Below are 26,655 nucleotides of genomic sequence, written 5' to 3' on the forward strand. Positions count from 1 at the left end.
TCTCGCTCTGTCTCGCTCTGTCTCGCTCTGTCTCTGTCTCGCTCTGTCTCTGTCTCGCTCTGTCTCTGTCTCGCTCTGTCTCTGTCTCGCTCTGTCTCTGTCTCGCTCTGCCTCTGTCTCGCCTCTCTCTGCCTCTGTCTCGCCTCTCTCTGCCTCTGTCTCGCCTCTCTCTGCCTCTGTCTCGCCTCTCTCTCTCTCTCTGCCTCTCTCGCTCTCTCTCTGTGTCTGAGACGAAGTGAGGGAATTGGTATTTTCCTGACAACTCTTGGGCAGGCCAGGCTGAAGCAGACTGTGAGAGCAGACCAGCAGCTGTAGAACTAACCGTGTGGATTTCTCCTTCCTGTCAGGCTGCAGCAGGACTATGACTTTAACAGGGCTCTCTCGCCTATCTTCCTCCTCACTCTCATGTTTCTTCCCTTCCCTCATCCACATCAGTCTGCTACTTCCTCCCTCTCTCAGGGTGATCTGTCCGCTCCTTCCTCCCTCTCCCAGGGTGATCTGTCCGCTCCTTCCTCCCTCTCTCAGGGTGATCTGTCCGCTCCTTCCTCCCTCTCTCAGGGTGATCTGTCCGCTCCTTCCTCCCTCTCCCAGGGTGATCTGTCCGCTCCTTCCTCCCTCTCCCAGGGTGATCTGTCCGCTCCTTCCTCCCTCTCCCAGGGTGATCTGTACGCTCCTTCCTCCCTCTCTCAGGGTGATCTGTACGCTCCTTCCTCCCTCTCTCAGGGTGATCTGTCTGCTCCTTCCTCCCTCTCTCAGGGTGATCTGTACGCTCCTTCCTCCCTCTCCCAGGGTGATCTGTCCGCTCCTTCCTCCCTCTCCCAGGGTGATCTGTCCGCTCCTTCCTCCCTCTCCCAGGGTGATCTGTCCGCTCCTTCCTCCCTCTCCCAGGGTGATCTGTCCGCTCCTTCCTCCCTCTCCCAGGGTGATCTGTCCGCTCCTTCCTCCCTCTCCCAGGGTGATCTGTCTGCTCCTTCCTCCCTCTCTCAGGGTGATCTGTACGCTCCTTCCTCCCTCTCTCAGGGTGATCTGTCTGCTCCTTCCTCCCTCTCCCAGGGTGATCTGTCTGCTCCTTCCTCCCTCTCTCAGGGTGATCTGTACCCTCCTTCCTCCCTCTCCCAGGGTGATCTGTCCGCTCCTTCCTCCCTCTCTCAGGGTGATCTGTACGCTCCTTCCTCCCTCTCTCAGGGTGATCTGTCCGCTCCTTCCTCCCTCTCCCAGGGTGATCTGTCCGCTCCTTCCTCCCTCTCTCAGGGTGATCTGTACGCTCCTTCCTCCCTCTCCCAGGGTGATCTGTCCGCTCCTTCCTCCCTCTCTCAGGGTGATCTGTACGCTCCTTCCTCCCTCTCCCAGGGTGATCTGTCCGCTCCTTCCTCCCTCTCTCAGGGTGATCTGTCCGCTCCTTCCTCCCTCTCTCAGGGTGATCTGTACGCTCCTTCCTCCCTCTCTCAGGGTGATCTGTCCGCTCCTTCCTCCCTCTCCCAGGGTGATCTGTCCGCTCCTTCACTGTCCTGAAGCAACCCTCTAGTCTCTACCCTGTCCTGAAACAAACCTCTAGTCTCTACCCTGTCCTGAAGCAACCCTCTCGTCTCTGTCCTGAAGCAACCCTCTAGTCTCTACCCTGTCCTGAAGCAACCCTCTAGTCTCTACCCTGTCCTGAAGCAACCCTCTAGTCTCTACCCTGTCCTGAAGCAACCCTCTAGTCTCTACCCTGTCCTGAAACAACCCTCTAGTCTCTACCCTGTCCTGAAGCAACCCTCTCGTCTCTGTCCTGAAGCAACCCTCTAGTCTCTACCCTGTCCTGAAGCAACCCCTCTCGTCTCTGTCCTGAAGCAACCCTCTAGTCTCTACCCTGTCCTGAAGCAACCCTCTAGTCTCTACCCTGTCCTGAAGCAACCCTCTCGTCTCTGTCCTGAAGCAACCCTCTAGTCTCTACCCTGTCCTGAAGCAACCCTCTAGTCTCTACCCTGTCCTGAAGCAACCCTCTCGTCTCTGTCCTGAAGCAACCCTCTAGTCTCTACCCTGTCCTGAAGCAACCCTCTAGTCTCTACCCTGACCTGAAGCAACCCTCTAGTCTCTACCCTGTCCTGAAGCAACCCTCTAGTCTCTACCCTGTCCTGAAGCAACCCTCTCGTCTCTACTCTTCCCTCCGTTGAGATAAGGAGTTGATTCAGTTCCTGGTGGTAGAAGCTCACTGTACTCCAGGTAACTGAGCTATGTGGTAGGGGGTAGGGGGTTGAGAGAGCGGTTGGTGCAACAGGGGGACAGCAAGAGCAAGAGGTTCAGCTATAGTGTAGGCTGTTGGTTGGTGACCAGAATGTGTGCTTTGTGGGAGGCCTGGTGTGTGTGTGTGTGTGCGCGAGCGATCCTGTACTTTTTTTATTTGGGGTGGAGGCTGGGATGCAGTTGAGGGTTTTAAAGAAGTTTGTGTGTGTGTGGTAATGATATGACAATGGAGATTTTTGCTCAGTGTTTAAAACTGCCAATTTTTTTCTCTCGGTTTTCTGTTAAAACTATAAGATATATTTTTAAAAATAGATTCCATGTCAATTTACACGGCAGAATAATGGTCTCATTACTTATGTATGACGCTAGGGCCGGGCATTGAAGTTACATCTATCGCAACCCTTTACAGACCCAATGTAGCTACGGTAACGGGTCGATAGCGACAATTGATACCCTTTCAGACACTAAAACAAAGCAGCTCATCAGAAGCTTCTGTTTTCAGACAGTAGAATTCTGCTCCGGAATAGAATGTTCAGCGTTGTTTCCCTGACAACACTAACTGTTGCTGAATGGTGTGCTGCTGTGTTGTTGTTGTTGTTTATGGTAGCTAGATGTGTTTTTATTTCTAATAAATATCTTGGTAAATCATTGTATTTAACAAACTTTAAACTCCCTTTGTTTTTTAAATGTATTTTTAAAGGAAGGAATGGTCTGTGTGCATGAGGCAAGCAGCAGGTCAATAGTATTTGATTGACAGTTCTGGTTGCCTAGTGATGGATTTAAGTTTGGCTTCAGAAGAGGCATTTCTTTACAGGCAATTTAAATGTCTGTTCATATCACAAGAGAAGGTTTTTGTGTCGGCATTTTAAAAAACATAGTGTAACCTACCTAGACCTACAGGCACCGGCAACAGACAGGCACCGGCAACAGACAGGCACCGGCAACAGACAGGCACCGGCAACAGACAGGCACCGGCAACAGACAGGCACCGGCAACAGACAGACACACCGGCAACAGACAGACACACCGGCAACAGACAGGCACGCCGTATTCAAGATACTTTCAAGCGGCCACATTCCATTATGTCTGAAAGGCCTAATCTATACAGGCTACCGGTAGGCTGCTGTAATTTCATGAGGCAATAACGAAAAGTAGGCTTCCCGGTGCTCGCAAGACTGACGCGAAGTCACCGGTGCCGTGATAGGCTAGGATATTCTACGTGAGACAGACTGACGCGGTGCCGTGATAGGCTAGGATATTCTACGTGAGACAGACTGACGCGGTGCCGTGATAGGCTAGGATATTCTACGTGAGACAGACTGACGCGGTGCCGTGATAGGCTAGGATATTCTACGTGAGACAGACTGACGCGGTGCCGTGATAGGCTAGGATATTCTACGTGAGACAGACTGACGCGGTGCCGTGATAGGCTAGGATATTCTACGTGAGACGGACTGACGCGAAGTCACCGGTGCCGTTATAGGCTAGGATATTCTACGTGAGACAGACTGACGCGGTGCCGTGATAGGCTAGGATATTCTACGTGAGACAGACTGAAGACTTAACACACACTTCCATTGTTAGCGAAGAGTCCGGGCAGGGAGAGAGGAAGGCAGAAGCATGTTCATGTCATGGTAATCTGCATCTCACAGTGTCTTGTCATGCTTTACAATTTCACCAAATAGCCTCAAGTTCTCCTCCTCTTCTTCTGTGGTTTTATTTGAGTTATTTGAGTTCCCCAGGCCTTTTAAACACTGAAAAGAATGTATTTTGTGCCTACTGTAACTTTAGTTAAAAAATAGTTTTTCGGTTTTGGATTTTTCTTAATGTTATGGATCCCAACTTCATGTAAATATTTTGACGTTGTTCTCTACACTGTTCACCAAGTCCCACCCTGCTGTATCACACAGAGCAGCAGAGACATGAGACAAGCACTCGGATGGGTCTGTTGGTGTTAAGGTAGAGGGTCTGACTGGTTAAGGTAGAGGGTCTGACTGGTTAAGGTAGAGGGTCTGACTGGTTAAGGTAGAGGAAGGACAGATCAACCCCTCCTCCGATCTCTAGATCCTAGTGGAGAAATATCTCTGTGTTAACTAACTGCAGCCTGGCAGGCTGGACCCATCGTCCTTTACTAACGTGGAGAGTCATCTTCCAGGGTTTGGTTTGGGGACGCCCAACATTCCTGCTGCTGTCCCATGGTATTTCACCCTCATCATCATCATCATCATGCTCTGAATGACCGTGTGTGTGTGTGGGTATGCTTTGGAACGGAGGATACCGATTTAGTTGCCTTACTTCTGACAACTCAAACGCTTGCATCTTTCATAGCGAGCTACACAGTCAATCACCGTATGTGCACCGGTTCGATTCCCACTGTTCACTGCCAGAGCACCAAAACAGCCCCGCGCTTCAACTTAGTTTCTTTGTGTGGAAATTAACCTCACAATGTGGTTTTACTTTTATGCATCTACGTCCTAAAAGAAGGAAATACATTGTTTTATGGTTAGGGATTTTTCTTAAAGGTGAGGATCCCCGGGGCATGTGACCAATAACATTTAGATTTGTTGTATAGACTCCCCGGTGTTTCTACTGGGCACGCTCTCACAGACCACCGATAAAGCGTTTTAAGGAGTAAGAGCACACACACACACACACACTAACGGTTAGGAGAGTTGTGCAGTCCATTGCAGCCTAACTTGTGTTAAGACCTCTCTGATTTTTAAAACAATCCCCCATCCCAGCATCCCCTGCTGTGTGGATCTGTAGCTGTTAGAGCCTCTCCAGATGTGTGTGTGTAGGAGGCAGAATCTGTTTCCACAGCCTGAATGGATCCTCTTGGAAAACCCTGTCGGGGAGGGGGAGAGCGGGTTGGAGGGGAGGTAGAAGGGGAAGGAGAGAGCGGGTTGGAGGGGAGGTAGAAGGGGAAGGAGAGAGCGGGTTGGAGGGGAGGTAAAAGGGGAAGGAGAGAGCGGGTTGGAGGGGGGGTCTGGATGTTTAAAGACTGATACAGATGCCTGGGTACACAGGGGAGATACCTGGGTTGTTTTAATACCACCCATAGTAGGGATGCACATTTTGGTAAATTTTTCTGCTGACTAACCAACCCTCATTAACCGGTTCACAAATAGTTAGATTTTTTGTTGTTGTTCTCCCTCCCAAACAGCAGAATGACGTGACCAACAGAAATACTATGCGCACAAGGAACGGAAATGTTTCATTAAGAGCTTAGAGAAACATGCAACAATAGGAAGCCTGTCGTCTTACAGACAAAAGACTATTATGGTCTGTTATTGAACAACTCCTGTGAGGAAGCAGCCCAGAAAACCTCATTCACAGGAAAACACTGCTCTAAACAGAATTACGTAATGCAAGTATGTGACAAAGATGAATGTCTCTGAAGAGAAACGTAGAAAGTGGGGTGAATCTAATGGCAACAACCACTGTAGTAGGATGGGTTGCTGATATGACTGGGATCTCCATTCCCCCCTTCTCCCTCTCCCCCTTCTCCCTCTCCCTCCCCCTCTTTCACTCTTGTGGGACTCTTTCTATAGGCCGTATTGGTTACTTGAGTAACTCCCCCCCCCCCCCCCTCCCATCCCCAGTCCCCCCCTCTGGGTTTTCAGGCAGTGGTGTTATTTTGGGATGTGCTATTTTGCTACATTTATCTCATTTTAGTTCTGCTCTGTCCGTCAGAACTTGTCATGTGTCTCTGCTGTTGGGTGGAACTTCAGACCCACTAGGTGATGTAATGCTAGCCCGTGCTCAGTCCCAAATGACACATTTTTCACTATATAGTGCAATACCCATAGGACTCTGGTCAACAGTAACACACCATTAGTGAAACTCTCCGGTCCCAGATTTGTTTTTAATGCTGTGTCTATGGTCGTTGAAATGCCAAAACATGGCTGTAGGAGTTGGCAAGAGAGCAAAAACCAGATCTGGGACCAGGCTAGATATGATTTATGGATGTTCTGGGTTGGTTTGGACGAATGGATGGCTAGATGTTTTTTGATTTGGTTGGACAAATGCAGGCATGTTTTCGATTTGGTTGGATGCATGTCCAGAATGCTGAAGAGAAAAGATTGCTGTGACGTTCTCCCATAACGACATATTGTTTTACTTCCTGTTTCGATCCTGAAATGTCCCTCTTTTTCCTCCAGATCATCCTGAGAGACTGACACACACAGGGCAGGAGAATGTACCAGACACTGACGCCTCTTGTAAGTAGGCTTCAACGTTGCTTTAAAGGTTTTAGCCAACGTTTCTGATGTTCCGTTAAAGGTTGTAGCCAACGTTTCTGATGTTCCAGCCAACATGTCTGACATTGCTTTCTATGACTGACTGTTAAAACCTCTTTGGGCTATGGGGCAGTTTTTTGACGTCGGGATGAATAGCGTGCCCAAAGTAAACTGCCTGTTACTCAGGCCCAGAAGCCAGGATATACATATAATTGGTAGATCTGGATAGAATACACCCTAATGTTTCTAAAACTGTTAAAATAATATCTGTGAGTATAACAGAACTGATATGGCAGGCAAAAACCCGAGGACAAACCATCCATAAAAAAAAAAAATCAGCTTACCATTGATTCCTGTGGCTGTCATGTTTAATATGAAGGGGAAACCTCCCAGATTGCAGTTCCTAAGGCTTCCACTAGATGTCAACATTCTTTAGAAAGAGTTTCAGGCTTGTTTTTGGAAAAATGAGCTAGAATTTGTAGCTTTTCTAAGAGGCTCCCATTTTGGCTGTAGTGTTTGTTACGTGTTCTGGTGAATGCTCATACTTTGTTGTTTATCTCTGGTAATGTCAATAACGATTTTCCGTCTTAAAATGTATCGGTACCTAAGGTTTGATTTATAAACGTTTGGAAAAGTTTATTGGTAATGTTTGGGATTCATTTTGTATGCATTTTGAAGGAGGGAAACAGATATTGAAAGAAGCACGCCAGCTAAACTGAGTTTTTGAGGATATAAAGAAGGACTTTATCGAACAAAAGGACCATTTGTGATGTAGCTGGGACCTTTTGGAGTGCCAACAGAAGAAGATCTTCAAAGGTAAGTGATTTATTTTAATCGCTATTTTTGACTTTTGTGTCACATCTGCCTGGTTGGAAAATGTTTTTCATGCATTTGTGTTTGCTGGGCGCTGCCCTCAGATAATCGCATGGTGTGCTTTCGCCGTAAAGCCTTTTTGAAATCTGACACAGCGGCTGGATTAACAAGAATTTAAGCTTCTAACTGATGTATGACCCTTGTATTTTCATGAACATTAAATATGACTATTTCTGTCATTTGAATTTTGCGCTCTGCATTTTCACCGGAAGTTGTCGAGATGGGACGCATGGATCCGCAATAAGTTAAAGGGATTGTTTATGACTGACGGTTAAAGGGATTGTTCTCATAAACAATCCCTTTTATGCGGCTCTCTGAGCAGGGTTTTAAATTCACTGTAGATTTTAGCACTGGGCAGCAGGTAGCCTAGCGGTTAAGAGAGTTGGGCCAGTAACCCGAAAGGTCACTGTTCACCTAGTTGGCTCTGGGGATTCAAACCAATCTGTCAATGTGCCCTTGAGCTAGAGCGCTGAGTCACTAGAGCGCTGAGTCACTAGAGCGCTGAGTCACTAGAGCGCTGAGTCACTAGAGCGCTGAGTCACTAGAGCGCTGAGTCACTAGAGCGCTGAGTCACTAGAGCGCTGAGTCACTAGAGCGCTGAGTCACTAGAGCGCTGAGTCACTAGAGCGCTGAGTCACTAGAGCGCTGAGTCACTAGAGCGCTGAGTCACTAGAGCGCTGAGTCACTAGAGCGCTTAACTTGAATCACTCCTGTAAATGGCTCTGGATGAGAGCGTCTGCTAAGTGACCGAAATGTTAAATGGTTGGTTGTCAAGGATACTGCTGTGCTGTTCTGTTTCCTCTGGCATGGTAGTTGGTGTTTCGAAGAGTTCCTATCTTGGATCGGTGGGATGTTTATTATGCGAAGTAAAGTGTGTTTTTTTTTTTTTATTAGAAATTGTGTCTCTGTTGTATTTAAATCCAGTAATAACTAGTAAAAAGGAAAGGAGAGCTATTGAGAATTTTCCCATCTACCCAAATGGCTGTTAGATGTCCTCTCTCCCTCTGCTCAACCACTTCACAACCAAAACGTTTTTCATCTCAACAGAACACCTTTCACAAAGACTCATGGGGCTTTTAGTACAATAACACGTGTTTTACGGGAGGAAAGTTGTGAGTAGGCGACCCTCATCTTCTCTTATCAAGGTAGAATAGCATGTAGTGTTCCCTGACAAACACTATCCTTCTCCTCCTCCTTCTCCTCCTCCTCACCCTCCTTCTCCTCCTCCTCAACCTCCTCCTCACCCTCCTCCTCCCAGCTTTGCTGGAGCTGCTGTCTCAGAGAGCTGCTATCCTTCTCCTCCTTCTCCTCCTCACCCTTCTCCTCCTCAACCTCCTCCTCCTTCTCCTCCTCACCCTCCTTCTCCTCCTCCTCAACCACCTCCTCCTCACCCTCCTTCTCCTCCTCCTCAACCACCTCCTCCTTCTCCTCCTCACCCCCCTTCTCCTCCTCCTCAACCTCAACCTCAACCTCCTCCTTCTCCTCCTCACGCTCCTTCTCCTCCTCACGCTCCTTCTCCTCCTCACGCTCCTTCTCCTCCTCACGCTCCTTCTCCTCCTCCTCACCCTCCTTCTCCTCCTCCTCACCCTCCTCCTCCTCCTCCTCCTCACCCTCCTCCTCCTTCTCCTCCTCACCCTCCTTCTCCTCCTCACCCTCCTTCTCCTCCTCCTCAACCTCCTCCTTCTCCTCCTCACCCTCCTTCTCCTCCTCCTCAACCACCTCCTCCTCCTCAACCTCCTCCTCCTCCTCCTCACCCTCCTTCTCCTCCTCCTTCTCCTCCTCACCCTCCTTCTCCTCCTCCTTCTCCTCCTCCTCCTCCTCCTCCCAGCTTTGCTGGAGCTGCTGTCTCAGAGAGCTGCTATCCTTCTCCTCCTTCTCCTCCTCCTCACCCTCCTCCTTTTCCTCCTCCTCACCCTCCTCCTTCTCCTCTTTCTCCTCCTCCTCCTCACCCTCCTCCTTCTCCTCCTCCTCACCCTCCTCCTTCTCCTCCTTACCCTCTTTCTCCTCCTCCTCCTCCTCCTCACCCTCCTCCTTCTCCTCCTCCTCCCAGCTTTGCTGGAGCTGCTGTCTCAGAGAGCTGCTATCCTTCTCCTCCTCCTCACCCTCCTTCTCCACCTCCTCAACCTCCTCCTCACCCCCCTTCTCCTCCTCCTCAACCTCAACCTCCTCCTCCTCACCCTCCTCCTCCTTCTCCTCCTCACCCTCCTTCTCCTCCTCACCCTCCTTCTCCTCCTCACCCTCCTTCTCCTCCTCCTCAACCACCTCCTCCTTCTCCTCCTCACCCCCCTTCTCCTCCTCCTCAACCTCCTCCTCCTTCTCCTCCTCACGCTCCTTCTCCTCCTCACGCTCCTTCTCCTCCTCACGCTCCTTCTCCTCCTCACCCTCCTTCTCCTCCTCCTCACCCTCCTTCTCCTCCTCCTCACCCTCCTCCTCCTTCTCCTCCTCACCCTCCTTCTCCTCCTCACCCTCCTTCTCCTCCTCACCCTCCTCCTCCTCACCCTCCTTCTCCTCCTCCTCACCCTCCTTCTCCTCCTCACCCTCCTTCTCCTCCTCACCCTCCTTCTCCTCCTCCTCAACCTCCTCCTCCTTCTCCTCCTCACCCTCCTTCTCCTCCTCCTCAACCACCTCCTCCTTCTCCTCCTCACCCTCCTTCTCCTCCTCCTCAACCACCTCCTCCTTCTCCTCCTCACCCTCCTTCTCCTCCTCCTCAACCTCCTCCTCCTCCTCCTCACCCTCCTTCTCCTCCTCCTCCCAGCTTTGCTGGAGCTGCTGTCTCAGAGAGCTGCTATCCTTCTCCTCCTCCTCACCCTCCTCCTTCTCCTCCTCCTCACCCTCCTTCTCCTCTTTCTCCTCCTCCTCCTCACCCTCCTCCTTCTCCTCCTCCTCACCCTCCTCCTTCTCCTCCTTCTCCTCCTTCTCCTCCTCACCCTCTTTCTCCTCCTCCTCCTCCTCCTCACCCTCTTTCTCCTCCTCCTCAACCTCCTCCTCACCCTCCTCCTTCTCCTCCTCCTCCCAGCTTTGCTGGAGCTGCTGTCTCAGAGAGCTGCTATCCTTCTCCTCCTCCTCACCCTCCTTCTCCTCCTCAACCTCCTCCTCACCCTCCTCCTTCTCCTCCTCCTCCCAGCTTTGCTGGAGCTGCTGTCTCAGAGAGCTGCTATCCTTCTCCTCCTCACCCTCCTTCTCCCCCTCCTCACCCTCCTCCTCCTCCTTCTCACCCTCCTCAACCTCCTCCTCAGCCTCCTTCTCCTCCTCCTTCTCCTCCTCCTCAACCTCCTCCTCCTCCTCCTCCTCCTCCCAGCTTTGCTGGAGCTGCAGTCTCAGAGAGCTAAACTATCAAAAATAACGAGAGTCACACTCTAAATATAAACCCAGTCATTTATTGGGGAAATCACCAAGGTTTCAGGCATCACTGTGCCTTCTTCAGGGTAATGGCATGGATACATGAACCAGGTTATGTAGGCAGACTAATTGCACTGTTTGTTTACATAACCTGGTTCATGTATTTATGACATTACCCTGAAGAAGGCACAGTGATGCCTGAAACCTTGTTGATTTCCCCAATAAATGACTGGGAAATGGTGGTGATGTTTTTTTCTTAATTAGTGGGGTTAAAATATGAAGCATCATTCAGGTCTACAAACAGACACGGATAACAGTGGAAACGGCGAGATGAGCTTCCTGGTTCGTCCGTATCATCTGTTTATCAACATGGACAACATGGACGTAGTCGTGCTACAAACACCAAATCCTTTCTCCAAATGTACAACACGGATGAAATATAGATTTACGGCTGGGTTATTTTTTTTCATTCTCCTCCCTGAGAGAGTGGACTGGTACACAGAGCCATTATTCTGCTGAACACTGTGATTAGGGCTTGTCTGGCGTGACACACTGCTCGTCCTGCCTTTCGCTAGCCTCTAACTGGGGGTAATGAGAACGCTTTGATTTGAGCCTGGTGCTGGTGACAGTTTCTGTGTGTGTTCAGACTACAGAATGCCTCTTGAGTTAGTCACACGGACAGACAGCTGGGAGAATGGGATGTTTTTTTGACAGGTGTGTGTGTGTGTGTGTGTGTGTGTGTGTCTTTTGGAAGAGAGGTGATGGGAAAAGAGTTCAGGGTGTTAATGGGATCAACCTAGAGCCCAAGTGCATTGTGGTTAACCACAGGCTGGAAGGTGTTGAGACCTCACGTCCATCAGACCAATCATACACTTAAAACCCAGGTTTCTAGCCCAGCTGCAGGGAGTATTTAATCTGTTGTTGTTAGTCATATGTTTTTTAAACAGATTTTGGACAAGGGATCCGTGGAATAAGTTGAGGCTGTATATATTTTTTTACTCTTCAGATTTAAACTTACATCCACATTAACCACCTATGCCAAATTATATTGATAGATCTGGTGGTGTTGGTTATAGGAGCGCTGGTCCCTCTGCATGACAGGAGGACAGCTGGTCCCTCTGCAGGACAGGAGGACAGCTGGTCCCTCTGCAGGACAGGAGGACAGCTGGTCCCTCTGGAGGACAGGAGGACAGCTGGTCCCTCTGGAGGACTGGAGGACAGCTGGTCCCTCTGCATGACAGGAGGACAGCTGGTCCCTCTGCATGACAGGAGGACAGCTGGTCCCTCTGCAGGACAGGAGGACAGCTGGTCCCTCTGCAGGACTGGAGGACAGCTGGTCCCTCTGCATGACAGGAGGACAGCTGGTCCCTCTGCATGACTGGAGGACAGCTGGTCCCTCTGCATGACAGGAGGACAGCTGGTGCCTCTGCATGACAGGAGGACAGCTGGTCCCTCTGCAGGACAGCTGGTCCCTCTGCATGACAGGAGGACAGCTGGTCCCTCTGCAGGACAGCTGGTCCCTCTGCAGGACAGCTGGTCCCTCTGCATGACAGCTGGTCCCTCTGGAGGACAGCTGGTACCTCTGGAGGACAGCTGGTCCCTCTGGAGGACAGGAGGACAGCTGGTCCCTCTGGAGGACAGCTGGTCCCTCTGGAGGACAGCTGGTCCCTCTGGAGGACAGCTGGTCCCTCTGGAGGACAGCTGGTCCCTCTGGAGGACAGCTGGTCCCTCTGGAGGACTGCTGGTCCCTCTGGAGGACTGCTGGTCCCTCTGCATGACAGGAGGACAGCTGGTCCCTCTGCATGACAGGAGGACAGCTGGTCCCTCTGCATGACAGGAGGACAGCTGGTCCCTCTGCATGACAGGAGGACAGCTGGTCCCTCTGCATGACAGGAGGACAGCTGGTCCCTCTGCATGACAGGAGGACAGCTGGTCCCTCTGCATGACAGGAGGACAGCTGGTCCCTCTGCTTCACACCACCTCCGTTGATAACACCTTCCTGGAACGTCTGTGGGGAGATGAATAATGTTCTCGTCGAGGTGAAATATAAAGACATTGCTGATTTTAAAATGCAGCACTGTTCTCCGTCGATTCCGATAAGCAGTGGACTATACTCCCATCGGTAAGCATTGTGATAATGTTAACGTCTGAACAAAGGGATTGACTTGATGACGTAACCCAATGATTATTCTATCAGCCCAACATACACAGTACATCTTAACTCAGCAAAAAAAAAGAAACGTCCTCTCACTGTCAACTGCTTTAATTTTAAGCATACTTAAACATGTGTAAATATTTGTATGAACATAACAAGATTCAACAACTGAGACATAAACTGAACAAGTTCCACAGACATGTGACTAACAGAGATGGAATAATGTGTCCCTGAACAAAGGGGGGGTCAAAATCAAAAGTAACAGTCGGTATCTGGTGTGGCCACCAGCTGCATTAAGTACTGCAGTGCATCTCCTCCTTGTGGACTGCACCAGATTTGCCAGTTCTTGCTGTGAGATGTTACCCCACTCTACCAACAAGGCACCTGCAAGTTCCCAGACATTTCTGGGGGGAATGGCCCTCACCCTCTGATCCAACAGGTCCTAGACGTGCTCAATGGGATTGAGTACCGAGCTCTTTGCTGGCAATGGCAGAACACTGACATTCCTGTCTTGCAGGAAATCACGCACAGAACGAGCAGTATGGCTGTTGGCATTGTCATGCTGGAGGGTCATGTCAGGATGAGCCTACAGGAAGGGTACCACATGAGGGAGGAGGATGTCTTCCCTGTAATGACCAACGCTGAGATTGCCTGCAATGACAACAAGCTCAGTCTAATGAGGCTGTGACACACCGTCCCAGACCATGACGGACCCTCTACCTCCAAATCGATCCCGCTCCAGAGTACAAGCCTCCGTGTAACGCTAATTTGTCAGTGAAGAGCACTTTGTGCCAGTCCTGTCTGGTCCAGCGATGGTGGGTTTGTGCTCATAGGCAAAGTTGTTGCTGGTGATGTCTGGTGAGGACCTGCCTTACAACAGGCCTACAAGCCCTCAGTCCAATCTCTCACAGCTTATGGCGGACAGTCTGAGCACTGATGGAGCACTGTGTGTTCTTGGTGTAACTCGGGCAGTTGCTGTTGTCATCCTGTACCTGTCCCGCAGATCTGATGTTCAGATGTACCGATCCTGTGCAGGTTTTGTTACACGTGGTCTGCCACTGCGTGGACGATCAGCTGTCTGTCCTGTCTCCCTGTAGCGCTGTCTTAGGCGTCTCACAGTACGGACATGGCAATTTATTGCCCTGGTCACATCTGCAGTCCTCATGCCTCCTTGCAGCATGCCTAAGGCACGTTCACACAGATGAGCAGGGACCCTGGACATCTTCCTTTTGGTGTTTTTCAGAGTCAGTAGAAAGGCCTTTAGTGTCCTAAGTGGTTAGTGTCTTAACCACCGTTCCACAGGTGCATGTCCATTAATTGTTTATGGTTCATTGAACAAGCATTGGGAAACCGTATTTAAACCCTATAAATTATCTTTGAGAGATCCAGAGTCCTGAAAAAGGGGTGTTTCTTATTCTGCTGAGTTTATCTGTATTACTCTGGGAGGAGGGGCAGTGTGAGGAGGAATGCCCTACTATCAGTATATTCTGTTGAGGAATACCCTACTAACAGTGTATGCTGTTGAGGAATGCCCTACTATCAGTATATTCTGTTGAGGAATACCCTACTATCAGTATATTCTGTTGAGGAATGCCCTACTATCAGTATATTCTGTTGAGGAATGCCCTACTATCAGTATATTCTGTTGAGGAATACCCTACTAACAGTGTATGCTGTTGAGGAATGCCCTACTATCAGTATATTCTGTTGAGGAATACCCTACTATCAGTATATTCTGTTGAGGAATGCCCTACTATCAGTATATTCTGTTGAGGAATGCCCTACTATCAGTATATTCTGTTGAGGAATACCCTACTAACAGTGTATGCTGTTGAGGAATGCCCTACTATCAGTATATTCTGTTGAGGAATACCCTACTAACAGTGTATGCTGTTGAGGAATGCCCTACTATCAGTATATTCTGTTGAGGAATACCCTACTATCAGTATATTCTGTTGAGGAATGCCCTACTATCAGTATATTCTGTTGAGGAATACCCTACTAACAGTGTATGCTGTTGAGGAATGCCCTACTATCAGTATATTCTGTTGAGGAATACCCTACTATCAGTATATTCTGTTGAGGAATGCCCTACTATCAGTATATTCTGTTGAGGAATACCCTACTAACAGTGTATGCTGTTGAGGAATGCCCTACTAACAGTGTATTCTGTTGAGGAATGCCCTACTAACAGTGTATTCTGTTGAGGAATGCCCTACTAACAGTGTATTCTGTTGAGGAATGCCCTACTAACAGTGTATTCTGTTGAGGAATGCCCTACTAACAGTGTATTCTGTTGAGGAATGCCCTACTAACAGTGTATTCTGTTGAGGAATGCCCTACTAACAGTGTATTCTGTTGAGGAATGCCCTACTAACAGTGTATTCTGTTGAGGAATGCCCTACTAACAGTGTATTCTGTTGAGGAATGCCCTACTATCAGTATATTCTGTTGAGGAATGCCCTACTAACAGTGTATTCTGTTGAGGAATGCCCTACTAACAGTGTATTCTGTTGAGGAATGCCCTACTAACAGTGTAGGCTGTTGAGGAATGCCCTACTAACAGTGTATTCTGTTGAGGAATGCCCTACTAACAGTGTATTCTGTTGAGGAATGCCCTACTAACAGTGTATTCTGTTGAGGAATGCCCTACTAACAGTGTATTCTGTTGAGGAATGCCCTACTAACAGTGTATTCTGTTGAGGAATGCCCTACTAACAGTGTATTCTGTTGAGGAATGCCCTACTAACAGTGTATTCTGTTGAGGAATGCCCTACTAACAGTGTATTCTGTTGAGGAATGCCCTACTAACAGTGTATTCTGTTGAGGAATGCCCTACTAACAGTGTATGCTGTTGAGGAATGCCCTACTAACAGTATATGCTGTTGAGGAATGCCCTACTAACAGTGTATTCTGTTGAGGAATGCCCTACTAACAGTGTAGGCTGTTGAGGAATGCCCTACTATCAGTATATTCTGTTGAGGAATGCCCTACTAACAGTGTATTCTGTTGAGGAATGCCCTACTAACAGTGTATTCTGTTGAGGAATGCCCTACTAACAGTGTATGCTGTTGAGGAATGCCCTACTAACAGTATATGCTGTTGAGGAATGCCCTACTAACAGTGTATTCTGTTGAGGAATGCCCTACTATCAGTGTATGCTGTTGAGGAATGCCCTACTAACAGTGTATGCTGTTGAGGAATGCCCTACTAACAGTGTATTCTGTTGAGGAATGCCCTACTAACAGTGTATGCTGTTGAGGAATGCCCTACTAACAGTGTAGGCTGTTGAGGAATGCCCTACTAACAGTGTATTCTGTTGAGGAATGCCCTACTAACAGTGTATGCTGTTGAGGAATGCCCTACTAACAGTGTATGCTGTTGAGGAATGCCCTACTAACAGTGTATTCTGTTGAGGAATGCCCTACTAACAGTGTATTCTGTTGAGGAATGCCCTACTAACAGTGTATTCTGTTGAGGAATGCCCTACTAACAGTGTATTCTGTTGAGGAATGCCCTACTAACAGTGTATTCTGTTGAGGAATGCCCTACTAACAGTGTATTCTGTTGAGGAATGCCCTACTAACAGTGTAGGCTGTTGAGGAATGCCCTACTAACAGTGTAGGCTGTTGAGGAATGCCCTACTAACAGTGTATTCTGTTGAGGAATGCCCTACTAACAGTGTATTCTGTTGAGGAATGCCCTACTAACAGTGTAGGCTGTTGAGGAATGCCCTACTAACAGTGTATTCTGTTGAGGAATGCCCTACTAACAGTGTATGCTGTTGAGGAATGCCCTACTAACAGTGTATTCTATTGAGGAATGCCCTACTAACAGTGTAGGCTGTTGAGGAATGCCCTACTAACAGTGTAGGCTGTTGAGGAATGCCCTACTAACAGTGTAGGCTGTTGAGGAATGCCCTACTAACAGTGTATGCTGTTGAGGAATGCCCTACTAACAGTGTAGGCTGTCCCAGACACAGTGACCTATTGTTCCTCTCCGACACGCCACACAACAGACCCTTTGTTTGAAACAACCTTTTTTTGAACCGTAGTCCGTGGCAGTTACGGAGGACCCCTTTTGGCCGACACAGCTTTCCTGAGCTAAAAACACAAAACACTCACCATACTGCTCCTTCCCCATGAGCTCCTTGGAGAAGGATTCCCTTCCCTCAGTGTAGTAGGCCAGGTGTGTCCACACATGATCCCTTACTTAGTTGTACAACGGGGACATTTGATTGCACCATCCAATACAAATAATACCAATAAATACACAATTAATACATTTAAGAAACACATCAGGGACACAGACATTGAAAGCAGCAACATCATCTATGAAGTAAGTGTTGTTGTCTTTTTAAAAAGCCTCGTGGCGTAAAGTCGAAAGGATCTGTGGAAATGTTCTGTTTTGCTCCTAGGTGAGATAAATCTGTCGGCCATTGCCCTGTATGGCTATGATACAGGGTTATAGGAATGTAATGAAGCCTAGTTGAACCTTGTAGTTCCTCCAGTTGTAAGCTCTGCAGACCAGGTCTTCCCTTTTAGTCTGGCATTGATGCAATGTTTCAGAAGTGTATTGTGGTTGGCTATAGTATTGATAGTGTTATAATGGTGTATTGTGGTTGGCTATGGTATTGATGATACAGTGCTGTAATGGTATATTGTGATTGGCTATAGTATTGATAGTGTTGTAAGAGTGTATTGTGGTTGGCTATAGTATTGATAGTGTTGTAAGAGTGTATTGTCGTCCTTCATGATGTGAGAATGTGCCTGAGAACTCTAGATCTGTCTCCTGTTTCCCAGATGAGAGAAGAGGTCTCTGTCGACTGACGCTAGCTATGCTGGCTGACTCAATCTCTCTCCTGCTCTTTCACTCTGTCCATCTGCTATTTAATCCGGTCCATCTTTCCATCTCTCTGCATCACTCTCTGTCTCCCACACACTCTCTCTCTCTGTTGCTCTTTCTCTCTCTCTCTCTCTGACTCTCTCTGTCTCCCACACACTCTCTCTGACTATCTCCCTCTGTCTCTCTGTCTCCCACACACTCTCTCTCTGACTCTCTCTCTCTCTGTCTCTCTCTCTGTCTCTGTCTCTCTCTCTCTCTGTCTCCCACACACTCTCTCTGACTCTCTCTCTCTCTTTCTCAGTCTCTCTGTCTCCCACACACTCTCTCTCTGACTCTTTCTCTGTCTCTCTGTCTCCCACACACTCTCTCTCTGTCTCTCTATCTCCATACTCTCTCTCTCTCTCGCTCCCCCCCCCCCATGAATAGTCGTTACTCTCTGTGCAGCCCCCTCCCTCTCTATCTTCAACAGCTGGAAGCCTTGCTGTTTATCACCTAGTACATTGGACAGGAACCCCAATATATATATAACTCTGAAACTGAATGCAGAGGAACTCAGCTTTACCTTATTCCAGTAAATTATCCAAGATAAGATGCTCTTGAACAGTGATCATGAACTTTGCATATCAGCGTTTATAAATGGCATTTCTGTTCGGTTTGAACCCCACTGAGGTTTGCCCTGTCTGTCTGTTCTGAACAACACGTCCCATTTCAAACGTGTCACTTCCTTAACCTGGGAGGGGAACAGGAAGTGAACAGGAAGTGACATAGTGTGCTACATTTCCGGTGTTGACGGTGTTATACCGACTCTAGCCCTGCCTCTTTCTCCCAGCGGATGAAGATGTGCTATTGGCTAGCCTACAGTACCTGACATCTGCTTGGTCGCCCGGCGAGTCAGAGATACGGTATTCTATAATCTGGTTTTGGAAACCATCATTCCATGTAGACTTGAAACGTCTGAGAACAATTTGAAGGTGGAGCTTTTGGTTCAAATACCGTGGTCATTTGAAAAGTCTGTATTTCTATGGGCCTGTCCAGGATTGAACGATGAAACCGCTGGCTTCAACATAGCAGAGCCTCCCGTACAGAGCCTCCCGTACAGAGCCGACCGTACAGAGCCTCCCATACAGAGCCGACTATACACATCCTCAGCCTTGTATAGAGCGCAATCTATTGACACACAGGCTAACACAACCTGACCTCTATTGCATATCAGCTCTGGACAAGACAAGCAGTCAGAGCAGGTGGCTTCTACATAGCCGAAACATACGACCTTTCACCTCACTGTTGCAACACATCTGAGCCGACCATACACAACCGCTGCCCCTTACATTACGGAGTCTATTGACACACAGTACGGTGCCAGTCTAACATAACCACCTCCGCTCCCTACGGGGGGGGGGGGACAGCTGGCTTTAACAGTGTATAGCTGACAATACAACCATTCCTCACGGATACACAGTTCACCTCGATGGTGTTTTGACCTCATCTGAGTCTGTATCCAAGCAACACATAAGATCACATGCAATGTGGACATGTAGGAACCATAATGCATTGTGTCCAATAGGCCCCCCATCAGTCTGTCCAATAGGCCTCCATCAGTCTGTCCAATAGGCCCCCCATCAGTCTGTCCAATAGGTCTCCATCAGTCTGTCCAATAGGCCTCCCATCAGTCTGTCCAATAGGCCTCCCATCAGTCTGTCCAATAGGCCTCCCATCAGTCTGTCCAATAGGCCTCCCATCAGTCTGTCCAATAGGCCTCCCATCAGTCTGTCCAATAGGCCTCCATCAGTCTGTGTCCAATAGGCCTCCATCAGTCTGTGTCCAATAGGCCCCCCATCAGTCTGTCCAATAGGCCCCCCATCAGTCTGTCCAATAGGCCTCCATCAGTCTGTCCAATAGGCCTCCATCAGTCTGTGTCCAATAGGCCTCCATCAGTCTGTCCAATAGGCCTCCATCAGTCTGTCCTATAGGCCTCCATCAGTCTGTGTCCAATAGGCCTCCATCAGTCTGTGTCCAATAGGCCTCCATCAGTCTGTGTCCAATAGGCCTCCATCAGTCTGTGTCCAATAGGCCTCCATCAGTCTGTGTCCAATAGGTCTCCATCAGTCTGTCCAATAGGCCTCCATCAGTCTGTCCAATAGGCCTCCATCAGTCTGTCCAATAGGCCTCCATCAGTCTGTCCAATAGGCCTCCATCAGTCTGTCCAATAGGCCTCCATCAGTCTGTCCAATAGGCCCCCCATCAGTCTGTCCAATAGGCCCCCCATCAGTCTGTCCAATAGGCCCCCCATCAGTCTGTCCAATAGGCCCCCCATCAGTCTGTCCAATAGGCCTCCATCAGTCTGTGTCCAATAGGCCCCCATCAGTCTGTCCAATAGGCCCCCATCAGTCTGTCCAATAGGCCCCCCATCAGTCTGTCCAATAGGCCCCCCATCAGTCTGTCCAATAGGCCTCCATCAGTCTGTGTCCAATAGGCCTCCATCAGTCTGTGTCCAATAGGCCTCCATCAGTCTGTGTCCAATAGGCCCCCATCAGTCTGTCCAATAGGCCCCCATCAGTCTGTCCAATAGGCCCCCCATCAGTCTGTCCAATAGGCCCCCCATCAGTCTGTCCAATAGGCCCCCCATCAGTCTGTCCAATAGGCCCCCCATCAGTCTGTCCAATAGGCCCCCCATCAGTCTGTCCAATAGGCCCCCCATCAGTCTGTCCAATAGGCCCCCCATCAGTCTGTCCAATAGGCCCCCCATCAGTCTGTCCAATAGGCCCCCCATCAGTCTGTCCAATAGGCCCCCCATCAGTCTGTCCAATAGGCCCCCCATCAGTCTGTCCAATAGGCCCCCCATCAGTCTGTCCAATAGGCCTCCCATCAGTCTGTCCAATAGGCCTCCCATCAGTCTGTCCAATAGGCCTCCATCAGTATGTGTCCAATAGGTCTCCATCAGTCTGTGTCCAATAGGTCTCCATCAGTCTGTGTCCAATAGGTCTCCATCAGTCTGTCCAATAGGCCTCCATCAGTCTGTCCAATAGGCCTCCATCAGTCTGTCCAATAGGCCTCCATCAGTCTGTCCAATAGGCCTCCATCAGCCTGTGTCCAATAGGCCTCCATCAGCCTGTGTCCAATAGGCCCCCCATCAGTCTGTCCAATAGGCCCCCCATCAGTCTGTCCAATAGGCCTCCATCAGCCTGTGTCCAATAGGCCTCCATCAGCCTGTGTCCAATAGGCCTCCATCAGCCTGTGTCCAATAGGCCTCCATCAGCCTGTGTCCAATAGGCCTCCATCAGCCTGTGTCCAATAGGCCTCCATCAGCCTGTGTCCAATAGGCCTCCATCAGCCTGTGTCCAATAGGCCTCCATCAGCCTGTGTCCAATAGGCCTCCATCAGCCTGTGTCCAATAGGCCTCCATCAGCCTGTGTCCAATAGGCCTCCATCAGCCTGTGTCCAATAGGCCTCCATCAGCCTGTGTCCAATAGGCCTCCATCAGCCTGTGTCCAATAGGCCTCCATCAGCCTGTGTCCAATAGGCCTCCATCAGCCTGTGTCCAATAGGCCTCCGTCAGTCTGTGTCCAATAGGCCTTAGTCAGTCTGTGTCCAATAGCCCTCCATCAGTCTGTCCCATAGGCCCCCCACCAGTCTGTCCAATAGGTCTCCATCAGTCTGTCCAATAGGCCTCCCATCAGTCTGTCCAATAGGCCTCCATCAGCCTGTGTCCAATAGGCCTCCATCAGCCTGTGTCCAATAGGCCTCCATCAGCCTGTCTCCAATAGGCCTCCATCAGCCTGTGTCCAATAGGCCTCCATCAGCTTGTGTAACATGTTGTGATGTGTCTGTCTTTGTTCAACCAACAGCCTTCAGGTATCCTATTAAAACATCAACATCTCCTCTCATTCAACCACCATGACAGCATCCCAAATGGAATCATGCTTCGATAATTTGAGTCAGCTGTGTAGTGCTGAGGCAAAACCAAAATGTGTACCCAGTGGGGGACCCAGGACCGAGTTTGGGAAACTCTGCTCTAAATAGTGATTCAAGTAGCTAGATATACCTCTATGGTCCTGGCTGGTCCTCAGTACAGTAGCTAGATACACCTCTCTGGTCCTGGCTGGTCCTCATTACAGTAGCTAGATATACCTCTGGTCCTGGCTGGTGCTCATTACAGTAGCTAGATACACCTCTCTGGTCCTGGCTGGTCCTCAGTACAGTAGCTAGATACACCTCTCTGGTCCTGGCTGGTCCTCATTACAGTAGCTAGATACACGTCTCTGGTCCTGGCTGGTCCTCATTACAGTAGCTAGATACACCTCTCTGGTCCTGGCTGGTCCTCAGTACAGTAGCTAGATACACCTCTCTGGTCCTGGCTGGTCCTCAGTACAGTAGCTAGATACACCTCTCTGGTCCTGGCTGGTCCTCAGTACAGTAGCTAGATACACCTCTCTGGTCCTGGCTGGTCCTCAGTACAGTAGCGCGAGACACCTGTCTGGTCCTCATGACAGTAGCTAGATACACCTCTGGTCCTGACTGGTCCTCAGTACAGTAGCTAGATACACCTCTCTGGTCCTGGCTGGTCCTCAGTACAGTAGCTAGATACACCTCTCTGGTCCTGGCTGGTCCTCAGTACAGTAGCGCGAGACACCTGTCTGGTCCTCATGACAGTAGCTAGATACACCTCTGGTCCTGGCTGGTCCTCAGTACAGTAGCTAGATACACCTCTCTGATCCTGGCTGGTCCTCATTACAGTAGCTAGATACACGTCTCTGGTCCTGGCTGGTCCTCATTACAGTAGCTAGATACACCTCTCTGGTCCTGGCTGGTCCTCAGTACAGTAGCTAGATACACCTCTCTGGTCCTGGCTGGTCCTCAGTACAGTAGCTAGATACACCTCTCTGGTCCTGGCTGGTCCTCAGTACAGTAGCTAGATACACCTCTCTGGTCCTGGCTGGTCCTCATTACAGTAGCTAGATACACCTCTCTGGTCCTGGCTGGTCCTCATTACAGTAGCTAGATACACCTCTCTGGTCCTGGCTGGTCCTCAGTACAGTAGCTAGATACACCTCTCTGGTCCTGGCTGGTCCTCAGTACAGTAGCGCGAGACACCTGTCTGGTCCTCATGACAGTAGCTAGATACACCTCTGGTCCTGACTGGTCCTCAGTACAGTATCTAGATACACCTCTCTGGTCCTGGCTGGTCCTCAGTACAGTAGCTAGATACACCTCTCTGGTCCTGGCTGGTCCTCAGTACAGTAGCTAGATACACCTCTCTGATCCTGGCTGGTCCTCATTACAGTAGCTAGATACACCTCTCTGGTCCTGGCTGGTCCTCATTACAGTAGCTAGATACACCTCTCTGGTCCTGGCTGGTCCTCAGTACAGTAGCTAGATACACCTCTATGGTCCTGGCTGGTCCTCAGTACAGTAGCTAGATACACCTCTATGGTCCTGGCTGGTCCTCAGTACAGTAGCTAGATACACCTCTCTGGTCCTGGCTGGTCCTCAGTACAGTAGCTAGATACACTTCTCTGGTCCTGGCTGGTCCTCAGTACAGTAGCTAGATACACCTCTCTGGTCCTGGCTGGTCCTCAGTACAGTAGCTAGATACACCTCTCTGGTCCTGGCTGGTCCTCATTACAGTAGCTAGATACACCTCTCTGATCCTGGCTGGTCCTCATTACAGTAGCTAGATACACCTCTCTGGTCCTGGCTGGTCCTCATTACAGTAGCTAGATACACCTCTCTGATCCTGGCTGGTCCTCATTACAGTAGCTAGATACACATCTATGGTCCTGGCTGGTCCTCATGACAGTAGCTAGATACACCTCTCTGGTCCTGGCTGGTCCTCAGTACAGTAGCTAGATAAACCTTTATGGTCCTGGCTGGTCCTCAGTACAGTAGCTAGATACACCTCTCTGGTCCTGGCTGGTCCTCATTACAGTAGCTAGATACATCTCTCTGATCCTGGCTGGTCCTCATTACAGTAGCTAGATACACCTCTCTGATCCTGGCTGGTCCTCATTACAGTAGCTAGATACACCTCTGTGGTCCTGGCTGGTCCTCATTACAGTAGCTAGATACACCTCTCTGATCCTGGCTGGTCCTCATTACAGTAGCTAGATACACCTCTCTGGTCCTGGCTGGTCCTCAGTACAGTAGCTAGATACACCTCTGGTCCTGGCTGGTCCTCATTACAGTAGCTAGATACACCTCTGGTCCTGGCTGGTCCTCAGTACAGTAGCTAGATACACCTCTGGTCCTCAGTACAGTAGCTAGATACACCTCTGGTGCTCAGTACAGTAGCTAGATACACCTCTGGTGCTCAGTACAGTAGCTAGATACACCTCTGGTCCTCATTACAGTAGCTAGATACACCTCTCTGGTCCTTATTACAGTAGCTAGATACACCTCTCTGGTCCTGGCTGGTCCTCAGTACAGTAGCTAGATACACCTCTCTGGTCCTCATTACAGTAGCTAGATACACCTCTCTGGTCCTGGCTGGTCCTCAGTACAGTAGCTAGATACACCTCTCTGGTCCTGGCTGGTCCTCAGTACAGTAGCTAGATACACCTCTCTGGTCCTGGCTGGTCCTCATTACAGTAGCTAGATACACCTCTCTGATCCTGGCTGGTCCTCAGTACAGTAGCTAGATACACCTCTTTGGTCCTGGCTGGTCCTCAGTACAGTAGCTAGATACACCTCTCTGATCCTCAGTACAGTAGCTAGATACACCTCTCTGGTCCTGGCTGGTCCTCAGTACAGTAGCTAGATACACCTCTCTGGTCCTCAGTACAGTAGCTAGATACACCTCTCTGGTCCTGGCTGGTCCTCAGTACAGTAGCTAGATACACCTCTCTGGTCCTCAGTACAGTAGCTAGATACACCTCTCTTCCCTGTCAGGGAACCAGCTCTACTATTGTTATGAGGTATGATTCTGCCTTCTTAAAGCTCTTTTCATTGGCAGCAGCAGTATCAGCTCTGAACTCTGGCCGTCTACCAAGTTTCCCTTCTCTCGAAGCCTGCTGAAAAGGCTGGAATGAAATGATGCACTTTCTTTCTCCTTTGCTCTCGCTCTCCTCATCTAATTCTCTCTTTCTCCACTCTCTCGATCTCCTTCCCAACTCTTGTCTTGGATTCTCTCTTTCCCCCTCTTTCTTTGCTTGCCAAGCCAATTCCTGTCAAGCCAGCTCCTGTCAAGCCAGCTCCTGTCAAGCCAGCTCCTGTCAAGCCAGCTCCTGTCAAGCCAACTCCTCTTTGTTAATTACTCTCCCTCGCCACAGTCTCTCTCCCTCTGTTTCTCTCTCTCCCTCTTTCTCTCTCTCTGTCATTCTCTCTCATTCTCTCTCTCATTGTCTCTCTCTCTCACTCAGCTATTTCTGTCCCCTCAATGCCGTGCCACCTCACACAGCGTTGCCGACGTGTTGCTAGGGCCCGTGGTGGGAGAGCGAGGAGGAAGTGTTTATTTGAGAGGGAGGGGGAGACCAAAACCCAGTTCCACAGCAAACTGTCGTATTAGAGTTTCTGCGGGAGTTCTGATTTGCTCTAGATTAGCTGGCCTGTCTGTGTGTGTGTGTGTGTGTGTGTGAGAGACAGAGTGATTGGCTGTGGGAATGCTGGTTGCTGGGTCTTGAACTGACCCATTTCTCCTGTTACTAATGCTATCTTCTACTCTAGTTTCTGGAATTATTTTACCAGTTTCTGTGATTACTGTTAGCCCTGAAGTGCCACAACGACAACACTAATTGCCTTGCTCCTGAAACTTTTAATTAAACCATTTTAATTTCATCTGACAAGTCTCTCTGAGAGTATTGTGTTTATTTATCATCGCGGTGAGACACTGTCGTTGTGTCGGCTGGTGGTCTTGACCTGAGTCATGTTCCAAGTTGTACGCACAGTCCTCCTCCACAAAGCTTTACTCTGATGTATCCATTCTTACCGCACCTATACTTATTATTACTGTCTACGACTATGCACAGTCCTCCTCCACAAAGCTTTACTCTGATGTATCCATTCTTACCGCACCTATACTTATTATTACTGTCTACGACTATGCACAGTCCTCCTCCACAAAGCTTTACTCTGATGTATCCATTCTTACCGCACTTTTACCTATTATTACTGTCTACGGCTATGCACAGTCCTCCTCCACAAAGCTTTACTCTGATGTATCCATTCTTACCGCACTTTTACCTATTATTACTGTCTACGACTATGCACAGTCCTCCTCCACAAAGCTTTACTCTGATGTATCCATTCTTACCGCACCTATACCTATTATTACTGTCTACGACTATGCACAGTCCTCCTCCACAAAGCTTTACTCTGATGTATCCATTCTTACCGCACCTATACCTATTATTACTGTCTGCGACTATGCACAGTCCTCCTCCACAAAGCTTTACTCTGATGTATCCATTCTTACCGCACCTATACCTATTATTACTGTCTATGACTACGTACAGACTACTCCTGCATATCTCTACTGTACTTAGCTACAGATTTTACCTGGCTGGAATACATGTAGCTATACTTCTCATGGGAGTAACAGAATGACATCAGAGTGCCTAGATCCAGGACATGGGGACCCCTGCAAAAACTATGTCCATTTTTAAAAACGATAAACCATTGTTACTACTAACCCTCCCTGATTGGATAGTATTTATCTGCTATCTCTCTCTAACTCTGGATAGTATTTATCTGCTATCTCTAACTCTGGATAGTATTTATCTGCTATCTTTAACCCTGGATAGTATTTATCTGCTATCTCTCTTTAACCCCGGATAGTATTTATCTGCTATCTCAAACTCTGGATAGTATTTATCTGCTATCTCTCTTTAACTCTGGATAGTATTTATCTGCTGTCTCTCTTTAACCCTGGATAGTATTTATCTGCTATCTCTCTTTAACCCTGGATAGTATTTATCTGCCATCTCTTTAACCCTGGATAGTATTTATCTGCTATCTCTAACTCTGGATAGTATTTATCTGCTATCTTTA

General features: G+C 49.0%; 1 protein-coding gene across 1 annotated transcript in view; it reads left to right on the plus strand.

Moving 5' to 3' along the window:
- LOC135557946 (signal-induced proliferation-associated 1-like protein 1) overlaps positions 1–26,655 on the plus strand; it is a 195,742-nt gene that overhangs the window by 71,338 nt on the left and 97,749 nt on the right. Inside the window, exon 2 of the mRNA XM_064991677.1 lies at positions 6,384–6,443. The gene's annotated coding sequence lies outside the window, so the exon portion shown is untranslated. The remainder of the gene's footprint in view (positions 1–6,383; positions 6,444–26,655) is intronic.

This window comes from Oncorhynchus masou, chromosome 16 (genome assembly GCF_036934945.1).
Source record: "Oncorhynchus masou masou isolate Uvic2021 chromosome 16, UVic_Omas_1.1, whole genome shotgun sequence".
NCBI lineage: Eukaryota > Metazoa > Chordata > Actinopteri > Salmoniformes > Salmonidae > Oncorhynchus > Oncorhynchus masou.